The sequence below is a fragment of the Neophocaena asiaeorientalis genome, unplaced genomic scaffold (assembly GCF_003031525.2).
Source record: "Neophocaena asiaeorientalis asiaeorientalis breed wild unplaced genomic scaffold, Neophocaena_asiaeorientalis_V1.1 scaffold381, whole genome shotgun sequence".
In the NCBI taxonomy this organism is placed as follows: domain Eukaryota; kingdom Metazoa; phylum Chordata; class Mammalia; order Artiodactyla; family Phocoenidae; genus Neophocaena; species Neophocaena asiaeorientalis.
This window is the reverse complement of record NW_020172812.1, coordinates 1,272,438-1,282,516: the sequence shown is the minus strand read 5'-3', so window position 1 is coordinate 1,282,516 and position 10,079 is coordinate 1,272,438. Positions and strand designations below refer to the sequence as shown.

At 39.1% G+C, this 10,079-nt stretch overlaps 1 long non-coding RNA gene across 1 annotated transcript in view; it reads right to left on the bottom strand.

Annotated features, from left to right (window-relative positions):
- Window positions 1-2,381: 2,381 nt before the first annotated feature.
- Window positions 2,382-10,079, bottom strand: part of LOC112397443 (uncharacterized) — a 17,326-nt gene continuing 9,628 nt past the window's right edge. The window contains exon 5 of the long non-coding RNA XR_003002801.1: window positions 2,382-2,492. This is a non-coding gene — a long non-coding RNA (uncharacterized LOC112397443). The remainder of the gene's footprint in view (window positions 2,493-10,079) is intronic.

Below are 10,079 nucleotides of genomic sequence, written 5' to 3'. Positions count from 1 at the left end.
AAGAATGAATGTGAAAGACTAAAGCTGCAGAGATGGACTAGGGTGTTCTCTTGTCAAGACAAAAGAAGGTGACACCATACGTAACAGTAGGCAGGTGCTTTGTTTCACTGTTTAATAATAATTACAGCTAGTTTTTATATAGTTCTTATCCTGTGCCCAGCACATGCATTAACTCATGGGAGTCTCACAGTAACCCAAGGAGATGGATACTATTATCGCCCCCACTTTACAGGAGAGAAAACCAAGTTGCAAAGAGATTGAGCAATTTGTCCACCCTCACACAAAGAGAAATTAAACCCAGGGAATTTGGCTTTTAACCTGACACTAGGAAGAGTTGCATTTAGCTGTATTTTGTTCTTGTCGATTTTATTAATAGCAGATGCAAACAGGATTTTAAGATCATTTGTTCTGAGTTGAAAACACATGCCTTGGCCTTAATTCACACCTGGGGGAATTTTAATTCTTGGTTGTGCTTCCTTGAGGCCCATATTATTTTCAAAAGTATAATCGGAAAATATAAAATAATTATGGATACTGGCTTCTAGATTAAACAACTGCTGAACTTGGGCAAACAGATCAAATTAAGGCTGAATCTCTTTCTTATGAAAAATTTCCTGATTTTATATGTAGGAGTTTGTTTTTGTTCTTGTTGAACTCCGGGACTTAGAAGTAGACATATTTATTTAGTTTGACCCAGATCTAGTATGTGTTGCTTGGTCTATTCTTTTTAGTTTATTGTATCTCTTAATCTTCTACACATGCGACCGGGGACCTCAGTGATGAGGGCATTGGAAAAATCTAAACAAACAATAAATTCTGGCTACACGATTCCCTATAAATGGAGTGCTTAATAAAATAATGCTTGGAAACATGATGTTAGAATGATCAGATCTGTATGAAGTAACCAAATTATAAATTTCCAGTGCTTGCCATAACTGGTAATATTTTTTCTTATAGCCTGAAATATTTGTGATCAGTATTTTGTACATGATAAAACAAAACAGTTCTTTGTTTTGAGAAGCAAATGTGGTTCGGTATTAGATGGTTCAAATAAACCTAGAAGCCATGATGATTTACTCCTAATTCTGAAGTTTCAGTTACAAGCCCGATCTTCTTGGTTGCCCCATTGGAGTTCAGAAAACTACTCTTTCCTTGGCAATGACTGAACACCCTCACAGAAAGCTTCCCTGAACTTTCACCTGGCACAGGCCCTGGCACACTCAGGTGGCACCTGGTGTCTGTCCTCAGTGGCACCTGGTACTGAGAACAGCATTCCAAATTGCCAATAGTCTCAATTGACATAGAGCTTTGCTTTAACTTATTCACTTGTTCCTGGCTGTTCTCTTTTCCTTGTGTAGTCCAAACAGTTTAGCCATTCCACAAGTGTTTATTAAATACCTACTCTGCTCTAAGGACTGAGGAAAGGATGTTAAGTTAGAATGACATAGCCACTGTCCTCACAGAACTGATGGTCTAGAAGGGAAGATACAGTAACAATAAAGCATGACGGTAGAAGTACAGTTTGCAATGGAAATGCGTAGAGAATATAAATATCAGAATAAATACACTAAAATGTTGAAGCAGTTCTCCTTAAGTGGTGGGACTTTAGTTAACGCTTTCAAATTTAGTACCGTATTTCAAGGTCTTTCCAAGTTTAATTTAATGGGCAAAGATATTTTTATAAAGGGAATTTTAAGAACAAAATATATTTTTAGTCTATTTAAATACTTAAGTTTTAAGATTTTTTTTTACTATTATCAAAAATAAATTTTCAAGGCTTCCCTGGTGGCGCAGTTGTTGAGAGTCCGCCTGCCGATGCAGGGGACACGGGTTTGTGCCCCGGTCTGGGAAGATCCCACATGCCGCTGAGCCTGCGCGTCCGGAGCCTGTGCTCCGCAACGGGAGAGGCCACAAAGGTGAGAGGCCCGCTTACCGCAAAAAAAAAAACAAAAAATTCATATTTATTCTGTTATGAAGCACCATTTTTCAGACAGTGACTCTAGACCCCATTCAACCTAACAAAGCCCTTCCTTCAATTATGCCACCATTGGCTGCCTTAGACAAACACACTTCCCATTTTGAAAGGTCTTAGGCAGCCCTCACCACCACATTGCCTCTCCATGAAATCTCATCTACCTCATTCTTCCTCCTCTCAATTTCATGAACAGATGCTGAAGAATACAAACTGTAGTCACATGAAAGTTTAGACTATTCCATGAATTTATCCTCAGATTCTCTTTCAGAAGCTCTGATGTCAACAAAACAACACATAGATTATATTTGTTTATACAAGTGAAATCAACAAGATCATCAATTATAACAAGATAAAAGACCTTGATTATGTCCAAAGACCAAGATGATTTAGAAGGAAGCCAGCCAACGTGAAGCAGCATCCAGAAACTTTACAGATGCTCTGCTGTCGGTATCTGTCTGATAAGATTGCTATTTCCAATTTGAAGGTAGAAGTCTGTGGTCCTCGTTTCTTTGTAATGCTAAAAGTAAACCAAGAATAATTGCCTCAGGTGGTAAATGCGTTTTCCTAATAATAAAAGTAATAACACAAGTTTGTTAGAAAGAACTTACAGAGCCCAGAAAAAGTTTATTGAAGAAAACAAAACCCCACAATCCAACTGAGAGATGCCCACTTTCACCTTTAAATCCCTGTAGAGTTGGTTTTATACTGATTGTAGGGTATATTCTGCCCTTTTCACTTAACTTACGTTGGGAGTATGTTATTACTTTATATATATTTCTTTTCACGGCTTTCTAATACTCTATTGAATGGATATACTACTTACTTAACAATTCTCTTATTTATGTATGTTTAGATGATGCCTATTATTTTGCCATTATGTTATAATGAATATTTTGCATTATACACACATCTAAAAGACTCTAATAATTAATAATACAGATCAAATTAAAAATTTGAAGACATGTAAACATGGTTCTGCAGGTTATAAATCATAAATTATCCTTGTTTCCCACCCTCACGGTGCTTTTTTACATGACCAACCAACTTAAAAACATCTACATTTGTTAGTGCATCAACCTTTTCATTATCTGTTTTCAAATTTGTTTTAATATCCTGCTTTATTTCAAAAATTCTTTAATGGAACTTGGAAGTTTTTGCCTTTTAATGCAATATGTATAGTTATCTTCTCTGAATAATAAATTACCCCAGAACTTAGCCTAAGACAACAAATATTTACAATCTCACACAATTTCTGTGTATCAAATACCCAGGTGCAGCTTAGCTGGACAATTCTGATTCAGGGTCTCCTATGAGATTCTAGTCAAGCTATCAACCTTCAGTCATCGCAAGCCCTGAGCGGCTGGAAAATCCACTTCTAAGCTTACTCATATGGTTGTTGGTAGACTATAGTTCCTAACTGGCTGTTGGCTGGAGGTCTCTGTTCCTTACCTTATGGGCTTCTCCATAGAGCTGCACAATACGGCAGCTGTCTTCCCCAGAGTGAAAGATTCAAAAGAGACAGAAAGAGAAAGGATGCCACAAACAGAAGCTACAGTTTTTTGTAACATGTACCATCACTTTTACCATATTCTATTGGTCACAAAGACCAACCTTGGTACGGTGTGGGAGAGCACCACACGAGGGTGTGAATACCAAAAGAAGAGGCTCATTTGGATTTTATTTTGAAACCATAAAATCTTAGAGACTGACTACAACATACAGTAATCTTTATAAGGACCCAAAATACGTTTGTAATGATCTCCTGTCAAAAAATCCTCCATGAGTTGCTACTGAGAAGACAGTTTACCACTACCTAGTAAGTTTGAATATTCACCGGTCCCACAATCTCAACTCTAGGTTTAACTTCCTAAAGAACGTCTTTCAGTCTTTCACATGTGCACCAGGGCACACATAAGAATGTTCTATGCAGCAGTGTTTGTAATAGAAACCAATCAATAACAGTCCAGATGCCCATCAATAGAATAAAATAACACAATTAATTGTGGGCTGTTGGTATAATAAAATGCTATACAGCAGTGAAACTGACGGACTAAGAACTACCCACATCAGTCCAGTTGCAACCATTGAATGAAAAAAGCAAGACACAGGTATGATATACTTCACAATAAAGTAAATTTAAAAAGCACATCGTAGGGGCTTCCCTGGTGGCGCAGTGGTTGAGAGTCCGCCTGCCGATGCAGGGGACACGGGTTCGTGCCCCGGTCCGGGAAGATCCCACATGCCGCGGAGCGGCTGGGCCCGTGAGCCATGGCCGCTGAGCCTGCGCGTCCGGAGCCTGTGCTTCGCAACGGGAGAGGCCACAACAGTGAGAGGCCCGTGTACCGCAAAAAAAAAAAAAAAAAAAAAAAAAAAAGAAAAGAAAAAAGCACATCGTATAGTAAAAACATTACAATGATACTTTCAATAAGAAAACGGTGGTTAACAGAAATGAAGCACTCACTATGCAACAGGCACTGTGATAAGCACGTTAAGTTGTTTTGTTTTCATTTAATTCTCACAACAGGTAGAAGGTTAAAATTAGTCTTTTTTTCCTCATTTTCCAGATGAGAAAGCTTAAACTTATAGAAATAAAAACATTTTCCCAAGTTCACACAACCAGTATGTCATAGAGCTAGGATTTGAACCCAGGCAGAATGATTCTAGAGCCAACTGTCCTAACTGCTAACTTAAAATCTGGGTTTGTTCCTAGATTTAGCTCCATGTGTCAATGACAAAATGAAACACTAAATTGCTTATGTGTTGAAATGATAGCTGAATGGACACCTAGTCCTTGCACAAGTGAATGGGCCAATTCATCATCTCTCCAGGTTCTCCCGCCTCTCTGCACTGTGCCCTGACGATGAAATAGACCTCACCTTTCTACTAGGATTCCAGGCGACTCTCCTGTAAACACCAACTGGATAACAGGGCATATTTATTGAGCATTTACTGTAAGTCAGGCATTCATCTAAGTGTTTAGATGCACTAACTCATTGGATGCTCAAAACACCCTCTGTGGTAGATGTTACTAGGATGCCCATTTTACAGGTAAGAGAACAGGCTTTGAGAAAACTTCCCAACAATTACACAGCTTGTAGGTGGCAGTGTCGTGACTTAAACCCAGGCATTCTAGCTTCCAAGCCTATGGTCGTAACCACTCATATACTGCCTCCCATGAAGTATTATGCTTAGAGTAAAGGCACATAAGGAAAAAACTGGCTCTTTTTCTAATGAAATATATAAAATATAGAGACTTCACTGATATTCTAAAGAATTTCCATTATCAGATTTTCCTAAGGTGTCAAAAAAATGTAACATTTAACATGTGTACTAGGAAAAAACATGATGGCTTTATCTTGGAGACAGTAAGAACAATACAGTTGTGTTTGAGGGTTTTTTTTAATTGAAGTATAGTTGATTTACAATATTGTATTAGTTTCAGATTTACAGCAAAGTGATTCAGTTTTATTTATATATATATGTATATATATATAAACTTTTTCAGATTCTTTCCGCTTATAGGTTATTATAAGATATTGAATATAGTTCCCTGTGCTATACAGTAGGTCCTTGTGGTTTATCTATTTTATATATCATAGTGTGAACCTGTTAATCCCGAACTCCTAAATGCTCTTGAGTTTTTAATTTAATTTTGTTACAAGTTCACTGTCTTTCTCATCTCAAGCTAACAAGATTTAATTCAACTAGTTAACACATTACAGGCATTTGATACACATTTATTTACTTTAAGTCATTTTTTAGAGTGAGGAATAACATTTTATATATTAATCAAAATTTGGGGGCTCCCACTATATATGAGGCTCTAGAACAAAACATATCAAGTTGGAAAACACACAGTCTCTGCCCACAGGAGTCCCCAGCCTACTGGTTACAGTGCCTATAATGACAGTGCATATAATTACCATTCAACGTGTTAGGTTCTAAAACAGAGGAATACACTCTACAAGTGACTGACTCAATTTACGCTGCCCTAAAAAATAGGTGACTTTTGAACTGAGCCATACAAGATAAGTGCCCGTCACTAGGCAGAAACGGAAAGGAAGGGCATTTCTGGTAGAGGGCACAGCACGGTCAAAAGTGTGGAGGCACAAAAGCGTACCACGTGTATAATTTTTTGCTGCCAGGGTGCAAATTGCTTAGGGGGACATGGTGGAAAATGATCCTGGAAAGGCCAGTGGCAGGAGATTATGAAAGCCTTTGCCTGACTCCATAGTTAGGCCTGGAGGCAACAGGGAAGTAAAGATTTTTTAAGCGGGAGGGTATCATGGCTATTATTTTATAATGATAACTCTGGTGAAGCGAGTCTGAAGGGTATTTTAACAATTCAGTCAAACAATACCTGGAGACTGAACCTTATGAAACAAGTAGTATTTCGGACCCCATTTTACAGATGAGAAAATCAAGGCACAGAGGAATATAACACCTTGTCCAATGCTGCGCAGCTGGTAAAGAGGGGAGCCAAATTCAAACCCAGGTAGTGGGACAGTAATGTCTCCTGCCTGCGAGGTCGGCTGATGATCATGGCAGGTGAGAAGGGAGAGAGCTAGCTGGCAGAGCCTTGAGCTTGAACTACAGGGCAGAGTGGACGGTGCTCCCAGAGAACACTATGTGGATCATAGAGAAGAAGCAGGTTGGGTGAGGAATCGATGAATTCCATTTCAGACATGAGTGCAGGAGGTCTGTGAGAGCCAGGCCATGACACCAGAGGGCTGTTGAAAATGCCAGGACTAAGCTTCAGGAGAGGTGTGGGCAGAGAAAGTCAACCCAGACATGGAATACCCTGCTAAATAGACTCCGTTCCACCCAAGACCCACATCCTGAAGACGCAGAACCTGAGGCCCTGAGAGGCAGTTCAGAAGACAGAGCTCTAGAGCCAGACTCACGTTCAAATGCTAAGCTTAAATGTACGTTCTGGGAGACGTTTCTTCACTTTTCCAACCAGAGTTTTTCATTCATTACTGGAGACTATAATACTTCATTTGTCACATTGTTATAAGGATTTAAATTAATATGCATATAAAGCACCTGGCACATTGCTTTCCAAAAGTAAGTGCTCAGTAAATGGTGATCATTATTATTATCATTTCTATTTGTCGAAGGTGAGGCTAGAACAGAGAAAACGGTCTGGGCAGCCAGCGCCGTTACTCTCTTGGCAGTTTTTCCCATAAAATTCTCTTACCTACATGGAATTGTCACTAATATCTCAACCCAAGAAAAGAAGGTCCTTTTGAGGAATATGAGTTCTCTATTTGCCAAAAGAATAACCTAGAGAAATGAGATTAAAAATTGTATATATGTATATGATAAAATATAAAACATGGATTGAAAACAAAGCAAGTGCCACATTTCCTAGATTCTTAAGTGACTGAGGCAAATTCATGGGGTGGCTCATGGCCTCTAAAGCAGAGTCAGGGCAGATGAATGGTAGAAAGTACGCTTTCAGCCATGGTCACCTGGCTCAAGATTTTCCATTGCGACAATATCTATGTCCACAAGGGGCACATCTCCCAAGAAGGGTGGTATTTCAGGAGACACAGAAAATCTTGAGATCTGAAAACCCAACAGAAAAGACTTGAACTTGGAAATCAAGTAGAAGCTTTAAAGACCAAAGGCTATGTAAGCATTTATGTATCACTTTGTCATTCCCAGCTCCTTCAGCCGTGTTTTATTTTGGGATTCAATGTGGTGACTAACAACATGGTTATTTAGGCAAAGACCTTAGGTTTGAAAAATTCCAGAAGAAGAGAATTTCTGGGAAAAGGACTCTAATTCACATTACACACACACACACACACACACACACACACCCCACATATACAAAGTTCAAAACACAAGCCAATACACTTAAAAAGGAAAAAGGACATTGGAAATAAATGAAATTTATCGTTTAATTTGATTGCCTCTAAGATAATATGTTCAGTAAGGATGTGAGTATAAGCAATGTGGAAAAAGTAAAAAATTGAAAAAAAAAAAAAAGAAGAAGAGGAAGCAGTGCCAACCTCATCCTTTAGAAATAAGGAGAGATGTTTCGAGATAAAAATCTTTTTCCCTCCCCACTAAAGATTCCTGGCCTCTTCACTTCTCTTTTCTGAGCATTGCTGCAGGGCGTCAGATTCTGCTGGTTCGCTCTCCTTCCCTGTTCCCGCCCCAACCCGTGCTTATCTGAATATATAAGCCTGCCCTTTGCTCAGATTTATGGGTTGAGCCAGAGCTGTGTGTATTTACAGTGTTCTGACCCGAAAACCCCAGGCCGAAGGAGAAGAGGAGGAAACTGAGCCCATTCCATAAACAGAGACAGATATGAGGGGGAGGTAGAAGGCCTTGCTAGCACTTAACATTTTTAACTATTTGGCCAAGCTTAAGAATTAGTGATTAGATTAGAGCAAAAGAAAAAGGAGGGACGAGAGTGCAGACTTGGGGGGAGTAAACTGTGTATTTTTGCTCTAGTCACTTGGAGGGTCTAGGTTGCCAGATGGGAGTGGGGTTAAATTTAATGTGAAAGGTCCGAAAGAAAGTTGGTAACTCGGATACAGAGGGAGCTCTGGGAAGGCAGACGGTGTACAAAGAGGAGGATATAAACAACATTTAATAAGTTGGAAAATTTCTCCCACCACAAGTTGAACGTCTTGCGTTTTTTAAACTGTAATGGGTTATAGGAGAAAAATCTCCTGTTCCGTGCTTAAATGAGAACACATTGCCATAGATTACCAAAACCTAATCAATTTTGAGTTGAAATATTTTTCTCAGGGTCTGGTGGCCACTTGAAAGCAATTCCACTTTCAAACAGGGCTGCTTGGTAAAGGGACCCCCCCCACGCCGAGCTCTGGTACACGCACCAGTTCAAATGGGAAAGAAAGAGCAGCTGAACCTTAAGCAGTGCTTGGCACCCAAAAACCGAACCCCTCTTTCCCCGGGGCCACATCTTCACCCATGAGCAAAATGTGAAAGCACAACTTCTGTTTGGGCTATCCTCAAATAATCTACTTGCTGGAAAAACTTGAATTCGTGTGGAGAAACTGACCTGCCAACTGAGGAAATTAGAAATAATCCGGCATTGTAAGTAAAGGCTACAACATTCGCTGGAGATCGCAAAAGCAAAGCAACTGGGACAACAGCGTAAGTGACTCACCCACAGATCAATTCACATTGCAACAGAGCAAAGAGCTGCGATGCATGAGATTTGACCCGTGATTGGAGAATTTGCGAAATGCCATGGAGTTGTTTCTTTTCGCTCATCTTAATATAAAGCAATCTGGTTCCCGTGATGTTCCCTGTTAAAGCATCTGCTAGAATGATACTGTTTGATTGGAATTTTTTCTTGTTTTCTAAGGTATGGTCTGGGTACTGAAGAGTATCATTATTATTCTAAATGGGTTTCTGTGACTCGGATTGAATTATCACCAACAACTGCGTGAGAACATGTGTGTGCTCAGCACTGTGTGTGGCACTTCATAAATGTTAACTTGTTTATTAGTGTTATATTATTATTAAAGTCGTCAGTAGGAAATCAAAAGTAAAATTGATTCTACAACTGAACTTTGAAAAATGCATAATGCAAAAATGCGCTGAAATGCATTTTCTCTTCCATTTATATTTGGCATTTTCTGTTCAAAGTTAAACATAAAATTCAAAGCTGTGGAGCTAAAGAAGGCATTTGAATTATTCCATCAGGGCAAACTGAGTACACAGCAGTGAAAACTTGGGCTAAAGGTGCTGAATGGGAAACAGGTACCCTAACCAGGTTGCATTTCTAAAGTCAAATGAAATGCATGATATTCCAGAAAACTAACACTTTCTTGTTAGCATTTTTTAACTTTCCTCTAAAATAACAAAACTTCTGCTTTGTCAATAACGCATGCTCAAAACAGATACAAGTGCATGATGAGGATTTCAGAGGAATTTGGGGACTATTATATCGCAGCTAAAATGCCTTCCTGTGTCATTTCTTTTGAGATCCATTTGCCGGTGAAATCATTTTGTTCTCTAATATGGTGTGGATCATAGCAACAGTTCAGATGCAACCATCTAGGAGCAGAGGCCTAGCTCAGTGTGCCAGAAGAAAAAAAAAAAAAAAAAAAAAAAA